At 37.7% G+C, this 22,538-nt stretch overlaps 1 long non-coding RNA gene across 1 annotated transcript in view; it reads left to right on the top strand.

Annotated features, from left to right (window-relative positions):
- The window catches only part of LOC103586048, a 55,267-nt gene extending 34,755 nt beyond the window's left edge, over window positions 1–20,512 (top strand). Inside the window, exons 2-3 of the long non-coding RNA XR_550117.1 lie at window positions 19,414–19,501; window positions 20,226–20,512. This is a non-coding gene — a long non-coding RNA (uncharacterized LOC103586048). The remainder of the gene's footprint in view (window positions 1–19,413; window positions 19,502–20,225) is intronic.
- Window positions 20,513–22,538: the final 2,026 nt, after the last annotated feature.

The raw sequence follows: 22,538 nt of genomic DNA on the forward strand, positions 1-22,538 counted from the left end.
TATATATATATAATATATATATATATATATATATATATGAATTTAATACACCTAACCTACCAAACATAATAGTTTAGCCTAGCCTATCTTAAATGTGCTCAGAATGCTCACATTAGCCTACAATTGGGTGAAATCATCTAACACAAATTCTATTTTAAGTATTGAATAACTCATGTGATTTATTGACTGCTATACTGAATGCATATCACTTTTGCACCATCATAATGCCAAAAAGTTGTATTTTGAACCATTGTGAGAACTCTGACTAATCACACTGACACACTGTAGTTCGGCATGGCTGTGTGTGAAGGCTGTGAGTAGAGGGGATGAGGTTTAATCTTCCATAGTTCCTGGAATCAGAAACTTTACACTGTCCTTTGACAATTCTCTTTTTTGTAATCTATTATCTGTTTCCAAATTCTGTTGATTCTTCATAATGATCTTATCTGATGATTCCTCATTGTGACACTCATTGCCCTTTGGCATTTGACTCCATCTTAGTTTCTATCTTGTTCTTCATGCCTGTGCGTGATGCTTGGCTATTACTGGCATGTTCTGTACAGCACTTCCCTCCCTTGTTCTGTTTGCTCATGCTGCTGCTTCTGCTGGGGATGCCCTTTCCCCATCTCTCTCTGCCTACACCAAACTCATGCTTAAAGATTTATGAAACAATGCTAGCTGGTAGAGTGGAGAATTCTATCTGCTTTGCTTATTCACTGTCGTATCCCTGATGTCTGGGATAGTGACAAAAGCGAGAGAGAGAAAGAGAGACAGAGAGACAGAGAGGATGAATGGCAATAACTTGACAGCATTCAGGACTTGGATGGGCTGTCAGAGCATTTCGGTTCCACCTCTACCTTTTGTAGTTTGGTTACATGAGCTGAAATTCATTTGGGTTTATGTCACTTACAACTGAAAAAGCTCTGGCCAATCCACTATCTACCATTAAAAGTATTTTAAAGTTTAACCATTAAAAGTGTTGAAAGATTTGTTGCAAAAAATTGGTCAGAAGGATGGGAGTCCAGCATTCCCCACTACCTCATGCCCTTCCCATTCTTTAGGATATGCAAACACTAAAATTTTCCTGTAATCATGGGACCACTTTAAGCATTAGAGAATATTTCATCTCTGAATTCATTAAAAAAAATATAGAGAGACAGAGAGGAAGAGGATGTTCACTAAAAGCTAAAAGAAACACTTTATAGTCAATTTGTGAACCAACTACTCTTAAGATTAGCAGACTCTTTCCATTTGAAATCAGAGCACTGCCTCAGCTCATCATGTTCTATTGTGTCTAAAATGATATGTTGTACATTTATCATTAATTTAAAACAAGTCTCATCACATTGCTTATTTATTCCATTATGTTTGATTCCTCTGTACTGTCAAGAACAAATAATAATAACTAGTCTCATCACTTTGGACTTCTGTAATTTTTGAGATTTGTATAACAAAATTACTTTAATATTAAACAAAAATACTAAATGTTTTTCTTTGGTTTGCACAGAAAAAGTCTGACCAAGCTCTTTCTCGGATTTAATATATGTGAATAAAACTCAGGATTATTATAGACCTGGGTTCCTGTTTTGATATCTTTATTGCTTTACAAGTAAGTTGATGAAATAGCATTCCCTTCTAACCAGTGAAAATCTCCAATTTAAAATGAGTTTTAAAATCTATTTAATAGGGCCGGCCCGGTGGCGCACTGGATAGTGCACCGCTTGGGAAGCGTGGCGGCGCTCCCGCCCGAGGGTTCGGATCCCACATACAGACCGGTTCCCGCTCACTTGCTGAGCGAGGCGCGGGAGCAACACCGAGGGTTGCGATCCCGTTGCCGGTCCCGGTCCGGTACGGGGGCGACACTGAGGGTTGCGATCCGTTGCCGGACACAGAAAAAGACAAAAAAAAAAAAAAAATCTATTTAATAAATATAATTTTTCTAGGTGGCCATTTGTGCATAATTCCTCCTCACATACCCCGTTTATAAAATAATCCTTTAAAAAAATTATATTCTAGTAGCCTTATAAAGGATCTATTTCAAAATGACATCTGTACTGCAGCCATTCCTCAGATTAAAAACCTAAAAATAAAAAAAAAATCCACTGGACCCACTATCACATAGAAAGAATGTATTGAGCATTATTCCATGGGCTGCAGTTAGACTTTGCTATGAATAATTCAAAATTCTCCCCTATATTGCTTTCACCTGGGGCTCAGGCTACAGTGTCCTAAAGAGTGTCCTTCCTGTTCTTACAGGTAAATTATGAAACATTATGGGATATATGGTTTAAGTTTCCTCTAAATTTGATTTTGAAGTCAAAGATCCTTACTAGGTTCTTTCATTGGGAGAGTCACCCTCTTTCATTACTCCCGCTGCTTCACCACGATACAGGTTATGTGATAATCTTCTGATTCTCTCCTCCTTAGTAATTCCTTTTTCTTTTTGGAGTGTAGTGAAGAGTTTTCACATATTTTATTTACTCTAAGTGCCAAGCATCCTTATTAAGTGAGGGAAGCACTCAAGTCTTCAAAGAGGGAAACAAATATAGACAGAACAAGTCACGCCTGGACCTTGACCCTGCTGGCTCAAACCAAGGGCAAGAACACAGGCGTCCTGGTTCCCAGCTCACGGTTCTTAATCACTTCTGTGTTGTCCTCCTCTTTTAAAAGAACACTTCCACATAAGCATGCAAAGCTTCTCAAAGTTTGCTTCAAAACATATCTCCTCAGTTAAGCTGATGAAGCAATCGGTTGTCATTAACCAGTCTAAAAATAGAGGTAACTTTGTGATTTTTTAATAGGAGAAAATTGAAGGATTTCTAATACAATGTTCACAGGTTTCGTGCTCTGTAACTGCCACAGAAAAAGTTGTTAAGAGAGCTCTTTATGCTTTAAGGGCTCTACAGCAGCTAGTAGTAGAGAGATTTTTCAGGATGATAATAATACTTCTGTATGTTCCTCAACCAAAGAATAATACAGAAATGTTCTTTGGTGTTTTAATAAAACTTGCTTAAATTTCTCTCAATCTGTGATGTCATTTAATGCAGTGAAAAATAGAGAATGGAATAATGATATGTAAGATTTTAATATTCTAGAATTTAGGTTTTAATACGTACTAATCTCTTTAGAAGGAATACACAGTTTTTTTTCTTTCCCATCCCCACCTTTTAAAATTCTTCAATGGAAAAGGAATTCCTTTAAGTATTGATTGACAAGTTCGATTGCCAAGATATTTTTTTCAAAATTCTAATAAAGCTTCTACTGTAATAAAAATAGATAAAAAGAGCCAGTGAGACCATTTTTATTGTTTATGTCTCAGTACTATTCTCTGCATTTCCCTGGGATGACATTTGATTTCAAACATCTGTCCAGCCATAATTATCAAGATGGAGAAGGTGAGCCATGAAATACCACTTTTCTTAAATAGTAGGTTGATATCAGAAAATGTTAGGGCTTTTTGATAGAGAAAAAAACTGATCTGCATTTCTTTCATTACATGCTTAGTTAAGGGATATATGTTGAAAACGTCTCTATCATCACCTGTTTAGATGTCAGATCTTGGAGCCACTAATATAATTCTTTAGAATATATGTTAGGAATATTCATTTTTTCCAAGCTCAGAAGAGAAATAACAGCATCTTTTTGTTGCTTTTGCTCCTTTCCTGTCACTGAGCTTATTATTCATAAAATTGTGTAGCCCTGCTACTTTTTTCATCATTCATTTGCAAAATCTATGGCTCTAGATGCTGTATAAATACAAGGATATTTCCAAAAGTTTATGGGAAGTGGAATTGAAAGATAACGTGAATCCTTACACGAACTTTCTGAAGTACCCTCATGAAAAGTGTAACACAATGGCCTTGGTCATTCCACAGTTGATACTGAGGGTGCTTGTCCCAAAGGATTAAAAATGAATTTTATATGGAGAAAAGGTTATATCTGTTGTGCAGGAACAGAAATATGGCAGACCAGCTAGAGTCTACCTAGCAATTCCATCAAGGCAAGGGCAGGATTTCATTTATAGCATAGTAGATGCTTAATAAATAATTGTCAGATGAAACAGTGAGTAAGTGAATGAATAAACAAATGAATCATAGGTATACAGTGAAAACACTACCTTCCTGAAACTTCATTTAGGAAATCTTAGAACTTGAACAATGCAGGTACCCTTCTCCCAAGAAAGTGTGGGGCTTCCTGCATGTGATGCAAAACATAGTTAGAATCAACTGAGATGGGGTGCAACATACCAAATGTGATTTTTTAAATCTTCTTTACATAAAAATTACAAAATATAAATGGACAGCCATTTGGTTTGTGTTGTTTAGATGTTCTCCTTCCTGATAGAAACAGAAAGCACCCTGATAACTTTTTCAGCTCTCTGGGTTTATGGGAATACATAATCCAAGTGGGGTAGCTGAGCAACTGTATCTACTCAAACTAGAAGAAAAGAAGCTCCATGGAAAAATATAACAATTTTAATGTCACTGCAGGGCTTTTCACTGATGTTTTAGCTGCAGATTAAAAAAACACTACAAGAGAAAAGCTGAGGTTAGATCCAGGATAAAATGAGTCATGTTTTAATGACTGAACGGAACCTTCAGATTATAGAAACACAAATGCATTTATGTCAAGATTTGTGGACTGGGTGGACTACACTAGAAGATCACTGTCTTGATATGCTTTTTTTTACGAACCAATTTTGGTTCTCCTTTTACTACAGCAATTGTTATTCTTGTAAAATGATCTTTGAAAAGTAGCGTTTTCCTTGTCTTTGTAACCTCACATTAAAAAAACATCCATATTTCTACTTTAGTTATCACAGAGGAAGGCTAACTCTCAACTTTAGAGAGAACAAAGTTATAGTCTTCTGAACACATGGGTGGTAATTTGAACTTGACCTAACAAAGTCAAGCTTACAAGTAGCCTAACTCCCAGAGATAGAATGCATACTCTAAAGACAGAAAGGTTATTTATCGCTGTAATTTTGAGGATAACATACATTTTAAAAAATAACCCTGAAAGGTGAATCCAAGATCATCATGAGGGACAATCTCTACTACAGCTTTCTTATTTTCTATCCATTACCCTAGAGTTAAACAAAATGTTTGAATGGAACGTTTAATAACAAAAGACATTTATGATGTTTACTTAATGTTTTGGACCATTAAGCATCAATGACGTGAGTTATTGTATGTAATATCTGGCCAAAAATCTCTTGACCAGGCTACGTTTTACTACTCTTGGAGCTGCCAACATCCCAATGTGAAAAAAAAATCTGTGGTCAAATCCTAGTTTTCCCAGAGGATTTTGGATTTGAAAGTATCTCGTGTTGCCAGAAAGTACCTTTTGAAGTTTACATTAAGATGGATATTTATTTATTTTTTCCCTATAACAATGACAGTGGTTGAGATAAACTGTTTAATTCTAAATAGAAAACACATCTGCTGTGTCTGCATTGTTTGTGGTTGCTGGAGGGGTGACAATTTAAACCAAGTAGCACACATGACATTTTAAGTGAGATGTTGTGTGAGGACTCACAGCTGCTGATATTGTCTTCTTCTGCTCAGCTGGGCCCAGAGGGGCGGCTGGAGCCAAAGTCCCCATTAGTGAGCCTACTGTGGACATTCCGGGGTGTCTTCTGCTTTCCTTCATCCTCGGAAAATGGAAGACCGGCAAAGAAGGACTTAAAACCTGGCACTTTCCCTACTTATATTCACCAGTTCATTTAAAAAAAGAAATTTAGCATTCTTTTCAAACCTGTTCACCACCCCCAAATCATACTGGCTCTTGTTTAGGAATGCACAGAATATATAACTTAAAAAGCGGGTTTCTTTGTGATACCAGTTTCTTCTATGTACTTTATATGTGTTTCATATAAGTTTTAAAAGTCTCTTCATGTGGTCTTTCGTATTTCTTGTTACATATATACCTATGTGTTTTACATTTTTGTTGCCATTTTGCATGGGATCTTACTTACCATTATATTTCACAGCTATTATTTGTATAAAGGAAAGTTAATGATTTTATAACCAGTAGGCTTACTGGTTTTCTTCTTATTTTTAACAGTTTTTCAGTTCATGTTCTAAGTAATTTTTGTAAGTTGTGATAATGTTGCTTCTTCTGTTATAATTATTATACTCTTCATTTAGTTCTCCTGCCTAAGTCAATTATTTAACACTTCCAAAACAATGTTAAATGATGATGGCAATGGTGGGCATGTTTATCTTTTTCCTGGTTTAGTAGAAATTTTGTCCTAGGCTTTCACCATTAAGCCTGATGGTGCTTTCAGTTCAATTTACTTATTTTTCCCATTTGATGTATGAAAATTTTAGTATGTGTCTCTAAAAGATAAGGATATTTTAAAAAATATCTAACCACAATAATAATAATATTTAATAATAAACTAATAATTTCTTAATATTCTCAACTTTCCAGGCAATAATCAGACTACATTTGCCTTATATATGTCATAAGGAATTTTAAAAATCAGTATGGAAAAATAACCACATATTACAATTAGTTAATATTTCTTTTAAGTCTCTTTTAATCTATAGGTTCCCCTCTCAACTATCTCTCTTATTTGATTATTTTTGCAATTTTATATTGAAGAAATTAGATTATTTGTCCCATAGAAAATACTTGGGACATGAGAGTGTTGAATTCAAAAAGTCAACTTCTCGGATTATCTTTCAGGGCCGCCCCGTGCATCGTACTTATCACTATCTCACTTTTCCCTTTCCTCTCACTAGGACATAAACTTTTTGAGAAATGGGCTTATTTTTTTCTGAGTGATTCGTATTTGTTTAGCACCTAGAAGAATTCCTGGCACATAGTAGGCACTTAAAAATATTTGTTGAGGGCCGAGCCCGTGGTGCACTCGGGAGAGTGTGGCGCTGGGAGTGCAGCGCTGGGATCCTATATAGGGATGACTGGTGCACTCACAGCGCTCACTGGCTGAGCGGGGTGTGGCCGGTCTCAAAAAAGGACAAAAAAAAAAAAAATTGTTGAGTGAATAAATAGAAATGGCTGTATTTAAATAGAAAATTTATAGAAGATTATACCAGAAGCAGGAGTCACTTATGGGGCGTGAGACTAGGATGTCAGGAGCTTGGCAACAGAGGGTTGGGGGGAAGGGGTGTAATAGACTTGGAATAGCTGTTATAGCTCCATTTTTGTGTTGCTATAACAGAACATCCGAATCTGGGTAATTTATAAAGAACAAAGGTTTATTTGGCTCACAATTCTGGGACAGCTGCATCTGGTGCCGGCCTCAGTTTGCTACTCCTTGTGGTGGAAAACGGCAGGCAGCTGGCGGGTCCAAGGTCACATGGCGAGAGGAAGCAAGAGAGAGAGAGTGGAGGATCCAGGATCATTTCAAATAACCAGCTCTTGCGGGAACTAATAGAGCGAGAACTCACTCACTACCCCCATCCCCCAGGGAGAGCATTAATCCATCCATGAGGGATCTGCCCCCCATGACCCAAACAGCTCTCAACACTGCCACATTGGAGATCAAATTTCTGCATGATTTGGGGGAGAACAACATACACAAACTGTACCAGCTGGTGACCAGGTTTTATGTTCAAAAGATGTTTTTACTACTAACTACAGTTCTCATCTGGCTAACCATCTTCCTTTTTCAGATTTCCTTGGCTTTTGTATGTCGTGTTTCTATCTAATTATATTTAACATACTGTGTTATTTCTACCCACTCCTATACTAGTGTTGATGTAGTAATAGGACTGTGGAAACCAGAATAACAGGAGGGTATTTCATTTGTCCTTCTCTGCTGCTCTCTGAACATCTCTCTTTATCTTCATTCTGATGTTTACAGGATAGATGCTCAACAACTCCCAATTTCAAAATCTTCATTCTACCCATTTCCTGAGAAAAAGTAATCATTACTGAATCCCAATTCCAAATTTCCTGGAAAGGAAGATTGTGAAGATTCCTCAGCCACTTTGGGAAACACATTAATATCTGTGCTTAATTAACTGTAGCTGGGGATCAGGAACGTACACAAAAACATGACTGTAGAGAGCCCACCCCATGACTGCAGAGAGGCATTCCTAGAAAAAGGGATCAATGTGAGCTAGGCAGAGAGCCCAAATAATATCTTCTACAAATTCCAATTTATTTTGTCTGTTTTTTTAAATAGGAAAATCTTCAAAATTACCTAAAACTCCAACATTTAATAAATAAATTTAATCAACTTGGGCAACTAACTATGCATTATGCTTGCCACAAATAAAAAGCTGAACAGGCTCCATTAATCCATCCCATAAAGAATGTGGTCTTACTTGCATCCCATTACAAATATACTTGGCTATAAGAGAGTAATGCAAATATTCCCTTACTCTTCCCCTATGGTCCTTTTTGGTCCATAAAAAACTTTTTCCTTTGGCTATCTTCTCCCTATTAGGTTATCTACTTCTTCTTTCTATCCTTTGTTTTTTACTCAGGATGCCAACTCTATCCTCCCATAAGCCTCTGCATCTAGCAGGCCTGTCCTCTGTCTCATGGCCTCTTAAGTATCAGTACTCACAGGTCCTGGGTCCCGGATGATTTTTAGAAAGTAATACATGGAAGACAATCATACGCTTTGTTCTGCTGATGCTGACTGTCTCGCAGAACCTTACTCTATTATTTCTCAAGATTCCTTTTGCAACCACAGGAGTTGCTGAGCAGGACGATGGGAGTAAACCATGTGACCACGGTGATTTACAAAAGCTAGAGCACAGTTTTCATCCTGAAACATGAACAGAAGTTCTAAAAAAGATACAGAAAAATCTGCCACATCTTGCCTCCATATTACCATTATCTTATTTAAAAAAATACACAAAACCTATGACTGGGAAATATTTTAATTCAGTTGTCACTCTCACTAAAATATCTACAAACCAAAATACTTGTTTTTTAATCAAAATATCTACAAACCCTAGGAAATCAGCAGAGTGTAGTTGAATAAGCATTGGGCTAAATGTTAAGGTTATAATTTTAAACTTGTAACTATGTCACAATATTTCAGAAAATCCTCTTTGAGCCTCAGTTCACTTTTTAAAAAATTTTCTGCATTTTGCTCCTAATAATATGGCCCTACTTATTTTTCGAGGGCAACATGAGGATTAGTCAGCAAATTCATGAAGGGCACCCTGGGCTTATCCCCCAAACCATTTTCCTCCTAGAGATCTGGACCTGTGATGAAATAGGCAGTCTTGAAGATCTCTGCAGTGCCCTTGAAGTCATTCTTCCATTGTCTTGATTAATAGGATCTGGCTTCCTTCTATCCGTGCTAATCGCTTTATCAAAGGGTAGCTTGGCTGCACTCTTGCATCCTTTTTTATTGTTCACATGGCCAGGCTGGGGATGTTCCAAATTTTTACATTATGCTTTCCTTTTAATTATAAATTCTGTCTCTAAGTCAATTCTTTCTTCTCTAATTTCACTGTAAGCTGTTAAAAGAAGTCACATACCTCCTGTGATACTTTGCTTAGAAATTTCTTCTGCTAGATATCCTAGTTGATCACTCAAATTCTCTTTCATAAAGTCCTCAGGCATGGACACAATTCAACCAGGTTTTTTGCCACTTTATAACAAGAATGGCCTTTATTTCAGTCTCCAATACCTTATTCCTCAGTTCTGAGAACTCATCACAATGATCTTTACTATCCATGTTTTTATCAGCATTCTGATCAAAACCACTTTAGTAATCTTTAAGAAGTTTCAGACTTTCCATTCAGTTTCTCTTTTCTTTTGATTCTTTACCAGCATCACCCTTAAAGCTCTGTCCACAGAAATATAAGCTTTTCCAAGCCTGCTCCTTCAAATTCTTCCAGCCTCTACCCATTATCCGGTTCCAAAGCCACTTCCACATTTTCAGGTAGTTGTTTTAGCAACAGCCCGACTTCTTGTCTTAGTCTGTTTTGTGCTGCTGCAACAGATTACTACAGACTGAGTAATTTATAATGGACAGAAAATTATTGGTTCATGATTCTATAGGCTGCGAAGTCCAAGATTGAGAAGCCAGCATCTTGCAAGGAACTTCTTGCTATGTCATCCCATGGTGAAAGGGCAAAGAGAGAGCAAGAAAGCGGTAAAAGGGGGACAAACTCATCCTTTTATAAGGAACACACTCCCATGATAATAAACCCACTCTTGCTCTAATGATATTAACCCATTCATGAAGGCAGAGCCCTCATGGCCTAATCAGCTTTCATTTAGGCCTCACCTCCTGATATTGTTATATTGGGGTTGTTTTCAATATGCAGTTTTTGGAGGACACATTCAAATCATAGCATTCAACATGGTAAACCTTTTTGGATTCTTATTCTTACATCACTTCACAGCTGCTCTGTAATTCCTAATTCTTCTCGTCTAACTTAATTCACTTTGACCTATATACTCTTTTGAGAAATATCAATCATACATCTACTACCTTGGACATTCAGTGGAAGGAGAAAAATCTATTAACTCATGTCTCTACTTAATATAAAGGCCCAAATACAAAGCAATCACAAATTGAGAGAGAAACAGAGAATTTAGATTATTAGACAGTCAGGGCCAGCCCCGTGGCTCACTCAGGAGAGTGTGGTGCTCGTAGTGCCAAGGCCACGGGTTCGGATCCTATATAGGGATGGCCAGTGCGCTCGCTGGCTGAGCATGGTGTGGACAACACCATGCTGAGGGTCACCATCCCCTTACCAGTCAAAAAAAAAAAAGAGGGCCGGCCCGGTGGTGCACTGGAGAGTGCGCCACTTGGGAGCGTGGCGGCGCTCCCACCGAGGGTTCGGATCCCATGTGGAGACCGGTTCCCACTCACTGGCTGAGCGCGGTGCAGGCGCAACACCGAGGGTTGCGATCCTGTTGCCAGTCCCCGGTACGGGCGTGATACCGAGGGTTGCAATCCCTTTACCAGTCAGTAAAAAAGACAAAAAGGAAAAAAAAAAAAGGAAAAAAAAAGATTATTAGACAGTCAGATGATACAAAGATATATAATTGATATAGCCTAATTATGGATGGAACCCTTAAGAGAGAGTCTGGCTAGCTGGTTAGCTCTGTTGATTAGAGCATGGTGTTATAACACCAAGGTCAAGGGTTCAGATCCTCATACTGGCTAGCTGCCAAAAAAAAAAAAAAAAAGAGAGAGAGTCTGGTGTTTATATGAACAAAATCGTAGTATCCTTTATGTTGCACATTTTGTGACAATTGTGCTATAATCAATTTATCCTCAGTATAGACCTAGCCCCATACAATGTTCCCCAGACTGTGCTCCTATTCACTCTGTTTTGTAACCACCAACAATAGAGTGCTTTCAGCTCAGTTCCTGTTTATCTAAAACTCTATAAGCCCCCAACCCTTCACCAAAATATAGATTCAATTATTCCATTCAAATACTTAGAATCTTCTTAATGATAAGATATGTGTTTAGCTAAGATATTCTGTTATGAAGCATAACTGAACATTTTTGATATTTAAACTTATAAGTTTTTGGTATTAATTTATTTGGCAAGTACTTATGTGTGTCAGTCACTGTAAAAGGTGCTGAGAATACAGATATTGACATGCAAAATCCCTGCCTTCAATAAGTTCAGAGTCAAGAACTGGGAACAATTGTCACTTTGTTCAACATCCTGTGTAATGACATGGAAAAATTGATCTATCTACATTTAAGACAACTGAAATTTGGGAATAACTTCTGAAAAAATGTACTATATACCAAACATGCGAAGTGCTTTCCTAAATTGTCTTATTTAATACTAACAACAATCTTGTAACATACATTAATTCACACAATGTCAGCTAGTAAGTAGCAGAATCAGCCTTTGAACCTGGTCTAACTTCAAAAGTGGAGCTATTAACTTCTATTTAATGCTATTTCTAATAAATCAGACTTATTTTTCTTAAGGTTCTCTCATAATTGGAGCTAACATATGTATCTTCACCAAAAAGTATGTAGACTTTAATGTCTCTTCATTGGAAGGTCTGAGGTCATATCAGAGAACAAACTACAGCTATAGATGAACTCTGTTGTGAATTCTGGAGTGAGAAAGAGCTGTTCAGTGAAGGGTAAAACATAACAGAAGTTTATTTAGAATAACCAAAAGTACTTGTTAAATTTTACTTTGAGAAAGCCTTCTTGTGTAAAATATATCATTGTCATGATGCCATAAACATAAACAATAAAGGAAAACATCATTAGATGTGACTGTATACAGATCTAAACATTTGTAATAGTTGGGGTTCTCCAGAGAAAGAGAACCAATAAAATGTATGTATATATATGGAACCAATATTTCTATATAGATATAGAGATTTATTAGAAGGAATTGGCTCAAACAATTATGAAGACAGGAAAGTCCCAAGATCTGCAGGGTGAGTTGGCAATCTGGAGACCCAGGAGAGCCAATGGTTTAGTTTCTGTCCAAGGGCCAACAGGCCCGAGACCTAGGAACAGCCAATGTTTTGGTTCAAATGCAATTAGGCAGGAAGAATTTTCTTTAACTCTGGTGAGGGTCAGCTTTTCTGTTCTATTCAGGCTTTCAAGTGATACCTATACTTTACAAAACTATTAGAGAAATGAGCAGTCACATTGCCTGTAAGAAACAAAATTTTTATAAGATTCCTAGAAGGCTCTTTGGTAATATGCATTAATATCTTTAAAATGATAGTTCTAGGAATTTGTCTTAAAGCAATTAATAAGAAGGGACTTAACAATTTAGATACAACACTGTTAAGTAAATGTAACATCACTATAAAGTAAGAAATTGGACAGCTCCAGCAGGAAATGAGGTAAGCCAAGCCCCATGTGCCACCAGGAGCACAGACTCCAGCCCAAGGGGCTGCGCCCACAGCCCCAGTAGGTGTCAAGGTGAGCAGACTCCCACATGCCTTCGGGGGTCCAGACTCAACCCCAGAAAGCCCTTGTCCCTACTGGAGCAGGAGCCAAGGTGGTTTACCACAGCCACCACCATACCTACTGTCACCACAAGGACAGTTAACCACCACAGTAGCAGCCAGGCCACCTCTACAGGAAGTCCCCCACACACTTGACTACATTGATACAAGAAGAGTCACCAGCAGAGCCTACAAATAAATCTTTATCCTCATAGCCAATTCCAGAGTAGTAGAAGAAATGAGTGCTCTAGCGGATGGCAAACATCAGCAAAAAAAATACTGGAACTACAAACAAACTAGAAGATTTGACACTACTGAAGAAGTACAATAATGTGCAAGTACCAGATCACATAGAGCAGGAAATCCTTGAAATGTCCAAAAAGGAATTGTGAGCAACTATCTCAAGAAAGCTCAAAGAGATAAAAGAAGACAATAGAGAACACAACAAAACAAGAAAAAATATTGAGGATATGAGGGAGAAAATTTACAAAGAGATTAATACCTTAAAAAAGAATGTAGCAGAACTTGTAGAAATGAAAGATTCACTCAATGAAATAAAAAACACAACAGATAGCTTGAGCAGCAGGATAGAGCAAGCAGAAGAAAGAATTTCAGATCTTGAAGATGGTCTTTTGAAATAACCCAGGTGGACAAAAGATAAAAAAGGAAAAAGAATTTTAAAAACTGAAGAAAACATAAGAGAGCTAGCAGACAACCTCAAGTGTACAAACATCTGAATCATGGATATTCCAGAAGGGGAGGAGAAAGGAAAAGGCATTGAAAATCAATTCAAGGAAATAATAACAGAAAACTTACTAGGTGTAGGGAGAGATGCAGACCTTCAGATCCAGGAAGCCCAAAGATCCCCAAATAGATTCAATCCAAAAAGATCCTCTCCAAGATGCATTATAGTAAAACTGGCAAAACTCAAAGACAAAGAGGGAATTCTAAAAGCAGCAAGAGAAAAGTGTCAAGTCACCTATAAGGGACCCTCCTATCAGACTAACAGCAAACTTCTCAACTGAAACCCTATAGGCCAGAAGAAAGTGGGATGGTACATTCAAAATATTAAAAGAAAAAAAAATGCTAGCCAAAAATTCTATATCTAGCAAGACTATCCTTCATAAATGAGGAAGAAATAGTGTACTTCCTTGACAAAGAAAAATTGTGGGAGTTCACCACCACATGACCAGCCCTGCAAGAAATTCTCAAGGGGGTCCTGTACCTGGAATCTGAAAAATGATAATCACTACCATGGATACATAAGGAAAAACCAAAACCCACTATTAAAACAAAAATGCAAAGTGGAAAGAGAAAGAAGCTAAATCGTGCCACCTCACATTTCCAACTAACATTGAAGATGAGAAATAAAAGAGGAAGAAATTAACAGAAGATATTTAAAACATCTAAACAAAAAGCAATAAAATGATAGTAGTAAAACAATACCTGTCAATACCAACCCGAAATGTAAATGGATTAAATTCCCCATTGAAAAGACACTGATTGGATTAAAAAGCTAGACCCAAGTATATGCTGTCTTCTAGAGACTTACCTCACTTTTAAGGACATACAGACTAAGGGAAGGGATGGAAAAAGATATACCATGCAAATGAAAACTAAAAATGAACAGGAGTGGCTATTCTTATATCAGGAAAAATAGACATTAAACCAAAAACCATAAAAAGAGACAAAGAAGGCCACTATATAATGATAAAGGGATCTATCCAACTAGAAGATATAACAATCATAAATATGTATCCACTCAACACTAGAGCACCCAGATATATAAAGCAAACACTCTTAGATCTAAAGAAAGAGATAGAACCTAATACAATAATAGTGGGTGAACTGAACACACTCCTCTTTCAGTATGGGACAGATCTTCCAGGCAACAGATCAACAAAGAGACCCAGGATTTAAGCTACACCTTAGGTCAACTGGTCCTGGCAAATATGTACAGAACATTTTATCCAACAATGACAGAATGCAGATTCTTCTCATCAGCACATGGAATATTCTCCAGAATAGACCACATGTTAGGTCACAAATCAAGTCTCAGCAAATTTTAAAAAATTGAAATCATTCCATTTTTTGTTTTCAGAACACAATGGAGTAAAATTAGAAATCAAAAATGAGCAATACTCTAGAAACTACGCAAATGCATGGAAACTAAACAAGAGGCTCCTGAATGATCTATGGGTTCAAGAAGAAATTAAACAGAAAATCAAAAAATTTCTTGCAACTAATGAAAATAAAAATACATCATACCAAAACCTGTGAGATACTGCAAAAGCAGTACAAAGAGAAAAGTTTGTTGCAATAAATACTTACTTCAAAAGAATAGAAAGCCTTCAAATATACAGCCTAATGCTACACCTCAAAGAACTAGAAAACCAACAATAATCCAATCCTAAAAGTAGTAGATGGAAAAAAATAATTAAGATAGAGCAGAACTAAATGAAAAAACAATACAAAAGATCAATGAAATGAAAAGTTGTTTTTTTGAGAAGATAAATAAAATAGACAAACCATTAGCTAGATTAACCAAAAACAAAAAGGAAGAAGGAAGACCCAAACAACAGATATCAGAAAAGAAAAGGGAGACATTACAACTGATACCCCCCACATACAAAGAATCATCAGAGATTATTATAAAGAACTGTATGCCAAAAAATATAAAAACCTGGAGGAAATGAATAAATTTCTGGACACATGCAAACTACCAAGTCTGAACAAAGAAGAAACAGAAAAGTTGAACAAACTAAGAACAAGCAACAAGATTGAAGCAGTAATTAGCAATCATCCAACAAAGAAGAGCCCAGGACCAGAGGGCTTTACAACTGAATTCTATCAAACCTTTAAAAAGAAATTAATACTAAATCTCCTCAAACTATTCCAAAAAATTGCAACAGAAGCCATTTTCCCAAACTCATTCTATGAGGCCAGCATCACCCTGATACCACAACCAGACAAAGGTACAATAAAAAAAAGAAAATTACGGGCCAATATCCTTGATGAACATAGATGCAAAAATCCTCAACAAAAGATAACAATCAGAATACAGCAATACATCAAAAAAATTATACACCATGATAAAGTGGAATTCATCCCAGGGATGCAAGGATGGTTCAACATTTGAAAATCAATAAATGTGACACATCTCATCAACAAAACCACAGACAAAAACTACATGATTATCTCAAAAGAGAAAGAAAAAGCATTCTACAAAATTCAACATCCCTTCATGATAAAGACTCTCAGCAAATCAGGTATAGGAGGAAATTATCTCAATACAATTAAAAACATATACAACAAACCAATTGCCAATATAATTCTGAATGGGGAAAAGCTAAAAGCTTTCCCCTTAAGAACAGGAACAAGACAAGGATGCCCACTCTCACCACTCCTATTTAATATATAGTTGGAAGTACTAGCCAGAGTAATTGGGCAAAAGAAAGAAATAAAGGTTATCCAAGGGGTAATGATGAAGTCAAATTGTCCCTGTTTGCCGATGACATGATCTTATACAAAGAAAAACCTAAAGACTCTACCAAAAACTATTAAAGATGATTAACAATTTCAGTAATGTCATAGGATACAAAATCAACACCTAAAAATCAGTAGCATTTAATACTCCAAAAATGAACTAGCAAAAAAAGAAATTAAGAAAGCAAGCCCATTTACAAGAGTTGGCCCCAAATAAAACACCTAGGAATCAATTTTAACAAGGAAGTGAAAGATCTCTACAATGAGAACTATGAAACACACTGAAAGAAATTAAAGAGGACACAGACAGTGGAAAGACATAACATGCTCTTGGACTGGAAAAATTAACATTATGAAAAATGTCCATACTAGCTAAAGTGATCTACAGATTCAATACAATCCCCATAAAAATACCAATGACATTTTTCACAGAAGTAGGAAAAACAATCCTAATATTCATATGAAACAACAAAAGACCCCAAATAGCCAAAGCAATCCTGAGCAATCAATCAATCAATCAATAAAGCTGGAGGCATACCCGACTTCAAATTATATTGCAAAGCTCTAGTAACCAAAACAGCATGGTACTGGCATAAAAATAGACACTCAGATCTGTGGAGCAGAATGGAAAATCTGGGAACAAACCCACATACTTACAGCCAACTGAACTTTGTCAAAGGTAACAAGAGCATATACGGGGGAAAAGACTGCCTTTTCAAATAAATGTTGCTGGGAAAATTGGACATCATATGCAGAAGTATGAAACTGGACCTGTACCTCTCACGGTACACCAAAATCAACTCAAAATGTATTAAAAACTTAAATATAAGACCTGAAACCATAAAATTACTGAAAGAAAACATAAGGGGAACTCTCCAAGAAGTAGGCCTGGGCAAAGACTTTATGAATAAGACCCCAAAAGGACAAGCAGCAAAATACAAAATAAACAAATGGGATTATATTAGATTTAAAATCTTCTGCACAGCAAAGGAAATAATTAAAGAGTGGAAAGACAACCTATGGAATGGGAAAAAATATTATGCAAACTGTATATCCATCAAGGGACTAGTATCCAGAATATATAAGGAACTCAAAAAACTACACAATAAGAAAATGAATAATCCAATTATAAAATAGGCAAAGGAGATGAATAGACATTTTTCAAAGGGAGATATACAAATGGCTGACAGGTACATGAAAAAAATGTTCAACATCACTAATCATGAGAGAAATGCAAATTAAAACCACATTAAGATATCATCTCATCCCAGTTATACTGGCCAATGTTAAAATGACTGAGATTAACAAATGCTGGCAAGGATATGGGGAAAAGGGAACTCTTCTACATTGTTGGCAGGACTATAAATTAGTACAGCCACTATGGAGAACAGTATGGAGGTTCCTCAAACAACTATAGATAGAACAACCTATGATCCAGCAATTCCACTACTGGGTATATATCCAAAGGAAGGGAAATCATTATGTTTAAGGGACACCTGCATTCCCATGTTCATCGCAGCTCTATTTACAGTTGCTAAACTATGGAACCGACCTAAATGTCCATCAATGGATGACTGGATAAGGAAAATACTGTATATGAACACAATGAAATACTACTCAGCCATAAAAAGAATGAAATTCTGCCATTCGCAGCAACATGGATGAGCTTGGAGAAAACTATGTTAAGTGAAATAAGCCAGACACGGAGAAATACCACATGTTCTCAATCATAACTGGGTGCTAGAAAGAAAGAAAGAAAGAGGAAGGAAGGAAGGAAGGAAGGAAGGAAGGAAGGAAGGAAGGAAAGAAGGGAGACTACAATGATACGTTGAACTTTCAGAAGGAGAGAACAAACCTAAAGATACTAGAGATGGGGTGGTGGAGCATGGGTGCTTGGAGAGTGATTAATCTGGTAAGGGACATAAAGAATAATTATAATTTGTAGTAATGAATATGCTAATGAAAATAAATTACAAAAAAATAAAATTAAGAAATTGGGGAGCAATATCCAGCAATAGGGGACTGGTTAACTCATAAATAAACTGTGCATTATCCAGAGGATGGAATAATTATGCAGCAATTTAGGATGAAATTATTAATGCGGAAAGCTGTTTAGAATATAATAAGTATAAAACTAAATAAAGCAGGTCACAGAAAAGCATGTCTAGTTTTATTACGTGTGTGCATGTGTATGCACACATATATGTACAAGTATGTGTGCTTTTATTTGAAAAAATTAGTTGCCAAAACTACAACTGTGTCTATGTATAGGTGATAGCATTATAGGTACTTTAATTTCTGTCTTTTTGCTTTGTTAAGTACAAGGAACACATATTACCTTTTAGAATTTTTGTCATGTAAGAAATTTATAAAATAAGTTACCTTGTGACTTGATCTACATTACAGACACTTGATATTGTATATGAAATAGCTTATCTTTTTCAGTTCCTACTTTCTGTGCTGAAATGACAAAACATCCACATGCATGTTACTGTAGACATTGGTGAAGTTATTAGTCAACATTTACTATGTGAGAACTGTGCACTTAACTCTAAACAAAACATAAAGATGAGGAGTGGACTGAAGTTAAACAAGCAGCCTGAGGGAGCTGTGGTGCGACGGCCCTTTGGCAGAAGCTCTTCTGACAGGCTGGGCCCAGTGGCATGTTTACTGCGTGAACTCCTGACAAATGGATCTGGACAGTCCTGAGAGGCCCCTGAGGCCTCAGTTGGCAAGTAGGAGCAAGGAGAGAGGAGCAGGTGCTGAGGGAACGTAAGGCCATTCCTACATTCCACAAAACTGGAGTCAAGGTCATATAAGAGGTGGAAACTAGTATAAGCTTCTAAAGCTAGTTTCTCTACCAAGGCAGCATTTTCTATTTTTTAGGCTGTATATTCATAAATGCTGGAAACTACCTCAGAAATAGCAAGAGAAAAGGCTCTTTTCAATGGAGTTTAGTATTTTCTAGCAGAACGAAATCTTGATTCTGTCTTAATCCTAGGGTCTACTCTAATTAGAGATTTCTTCTTGCAGGGGTGATGGAAGCACAGTGGTTGGAGACTAAACAAGAAATGAAGATTGGAGGCTGTTCACAATCTGGGATCCCCCCGGGTGATGACAGGTATGCTCTTTTCTCTCCTGTCTCCTATTGAGACCCATTCACATTCTTAACCTCTCTCTCTGGGTTCTTTTTGCTCTTTATACACAAGAAGACCAACAAGATCCTGTATCTCCAAATCAGTGATTCCCAAAGTGTGGTCCCTGGGCCAGCAGCATCAGTGTCAGCTCAGAACTTACTGGAAATGCAGAATCCCAGGCCCCACCCCAGATATCTAAAATCAGACTTTCTGGGGGTGTAGTCCAGCAATTCATGTTTTAACAAACCCTCCGAGTGATTCTGACGCAAGAGAACCACTGGTCTCGATGATGAAACTTTCAAAGGTCTCTGGGTAAAAGTAGAAAAAGTAGTAAATCATAAAAATCTCAAATAAAGACCTAAAATATGCCCCAAATTTCAATTAGCTTTTATAATTTGTGGGGGCACCATTTTATTCCTGATTTCAACATCTTTTCAAACTAATGAGTATCATAGTTAGTAAAACCAAATTTTATATGTATGTATGTGTACGTATATATTACACACATCATATAATTGAAACTATTAAACACTGTATATGGAATTTTTATTTTCAAAAATGAAAGACTGCATATCCTGCTGTCATCTGTGTCTATTCTGAGGTTCCGTATTTGTTGAGACGGGGACATTAAGAGGAAGAAGATCACTGGGAAGTCTCTCCTCCTCTCCTAGAGGATGTCACAGCCATTTTTCCTTCTCAAACTTCCAGTGCTCTCTTCCCCAGCCTCACTGATGACCTCCTGATGACCTCCCTTATTTCCCTCGGAAAAGCTCACTGACACCGTCAGAGGGGTCAGAAGTGATCGTGCACGTGTTCCGACCCACGGGTCTACGGCCAGCCTGGGTCTCCTACTCTGTTTTCCCTGCTGGGATGGATGAACCTGTGCGCTCAATCCCACGCCTCTGATCACGTTAAGTGTGACGTTCTGCCGCATCATTAATCAGTCCCTCTCTATGGAGCCACTCCCGTTAGCACACAAACATACTATGTTCACCATCTTAAAAAAGAAACGCCTACTTCTACCTCATATCATCACATCCCTCTCCCGCTATTGCTCTGTTTCCTCTCTCCCCACTGCACAGAAACATTCTTCAGAAGAGTTACTTATCCCGACTGTCACCCCTTCCTCTCTTCACATTCTCCTTTGAAGCCTTTCCACCAAGACGGTGCTTCTCAGGTCACCAGTGACTTCCCCATTACAAATAAAACAGCCACTTTCCCATCCTTAGATTACCTGAACACTCACAGCTGACATAGTTCCTCCCAGTATCTTGAAATACTCTTCTTGGATTCTCCTGGATTCTACTTGCTCTCAGTTTTCCTTTTACTTCAGTCACCATTCCTTCTGAGTCTCCATGCTGGATCTTTCTCATCTCCCTAACATCCAAACACTATGCATCCAGAATTAGTCCTTTGACCTCTTCTCTTCTCCATGTTCTAGCAGGGGGTGGCTTACGGTACCCCTGCTTTGAGTACTCCATGCAGATGAATACTACATTTACATCGCTAGCCTTGACCTTCTCCCTGACCTAGACTACTGCCTCTGCAACATTTCCACTTGAATGTCTAAGTGTGTCAAAGCCCTCCAGCCAAAGACCACCAGGAACACACACCAGGATCTAGCTGGATCGTACCAGACCAGTTCCCAGATGTCAGGGCTGCTGTTATCCTTCTCTAGGGCATGACAGACTTGAAAGAAACAAAACACAAGTCATGATTTATCCCTGCCCCCTACTTCCCACTAATCCTGTGCCTTCTGAATCTTCCTCATTAATAAATTACAACATAAGTTATCATAGCTAAAGACCTCCGTGTTTCCTCTGCCTCCCATCTAATTCCTCAGCAAATTCTGTTGACTGTACCTTCAAACTACGTGCAATCCCAACCATCTGTCACACCCTAAACTATGCCATAATCATTTCTCACTTAGACTATTGCAAGGATCTCCTTATTGCTAACCTGTTTTGACCCATGCACCCTTGCGATCTCTTTTCCATACAGCAATCAGAGTGATTCTTTTAAAATGTAAACCAGATTATGCTGTTCCTCTAGTTTAAACCTTCTAATGGCTTTTCTTTTCATTTACAGCAGAAGCCAAAAGCCATGGCCTGCAAGCTTCATGTGGTCTGTGTCCACGCCAGCTCTCTGACCTCATTTCCTCTTTTTCTTGCTCAACTGGCGGCAGCCCTGCTAGCCGCTTTCTGCTGCTCGAGCACAGCGAGTACATTTCCACTTTAGCTTTGCACTTGCTGGACTCTTGGTTCCTGTGTTATTTCCCGGATGTCCACACAAGCTCCTTTCTCCCTTTCTTCGGGTTGCTTCCATATGTCACCCTATTACAGTGGCTTTCCCTGATCACCCACCTAGTTACTCTTGGTTCACTTACCCTATTCTACCTGTCATAGCACTTTTCACCACCTGACATTTTATTTATTGTTTACTGCCTGCCTCTTCCCACTAGAATGGTGGCTCCCTGAGAGTTGGGATAATGTTTTTCACTGCTGTATCAAAAGCATTACCTAGCACAGAGCTGATGGTCATAGAAAATTTCTGAGGGAAAGCAGATGCAGTTTTTTTTAAAAGGCCTAACTCTTGCAGGATCTTAGAGGTAGCCTTTCTTTGACGCACTAGAAAGTTGTAATGCAAAGTTTGGCACTGTGGAGGAAAGAGCCTTGTGAGTGGAGAGGGTGAGGAAAGGCAGCGGGGGACAGTGGGATGGAGCCAGGGATGACGGTGCTGCAGTGTGGAAGGGACCTAATGGACAGGTCAGGATGCCAGGTTATGGTGCATGTTCTCCAATGACCAGCTGAACCGTCGTGGGCAAGGGATTAATACTACCCCTGAGTCTTACTTTCCTCACCTGTATGATGAGGTTTAAATCACCATTAAGACACTGAATATTCTGATTATAAGAATATTATATGAGGGTACTTCAAAAAGTTTGTGGAAAAATAGAATTAAAAGAAAATGTAAATCTTTCCATGAATGTTTGGAAGTACCCTCGTACCTAATGTTTTTAGT

The sequence above is a fragment of the Galeopterus variegatus genome, unplaced genomic scaffold (assembly GCF_000696425.1).
Source record: "Galeopterus variegatus unplaced genomic scaffold, G_variegatus-3.0.2 Scaffold301, whole genome shotgun sequence".
NCBI classification, from domain to species: domain Eukaryota; kingdom Metazoa; phylum Chordata; class Mammalia; order Dermoptera; family Cynocephalidae; genus Galeopterus; species Galeopterus variegatus.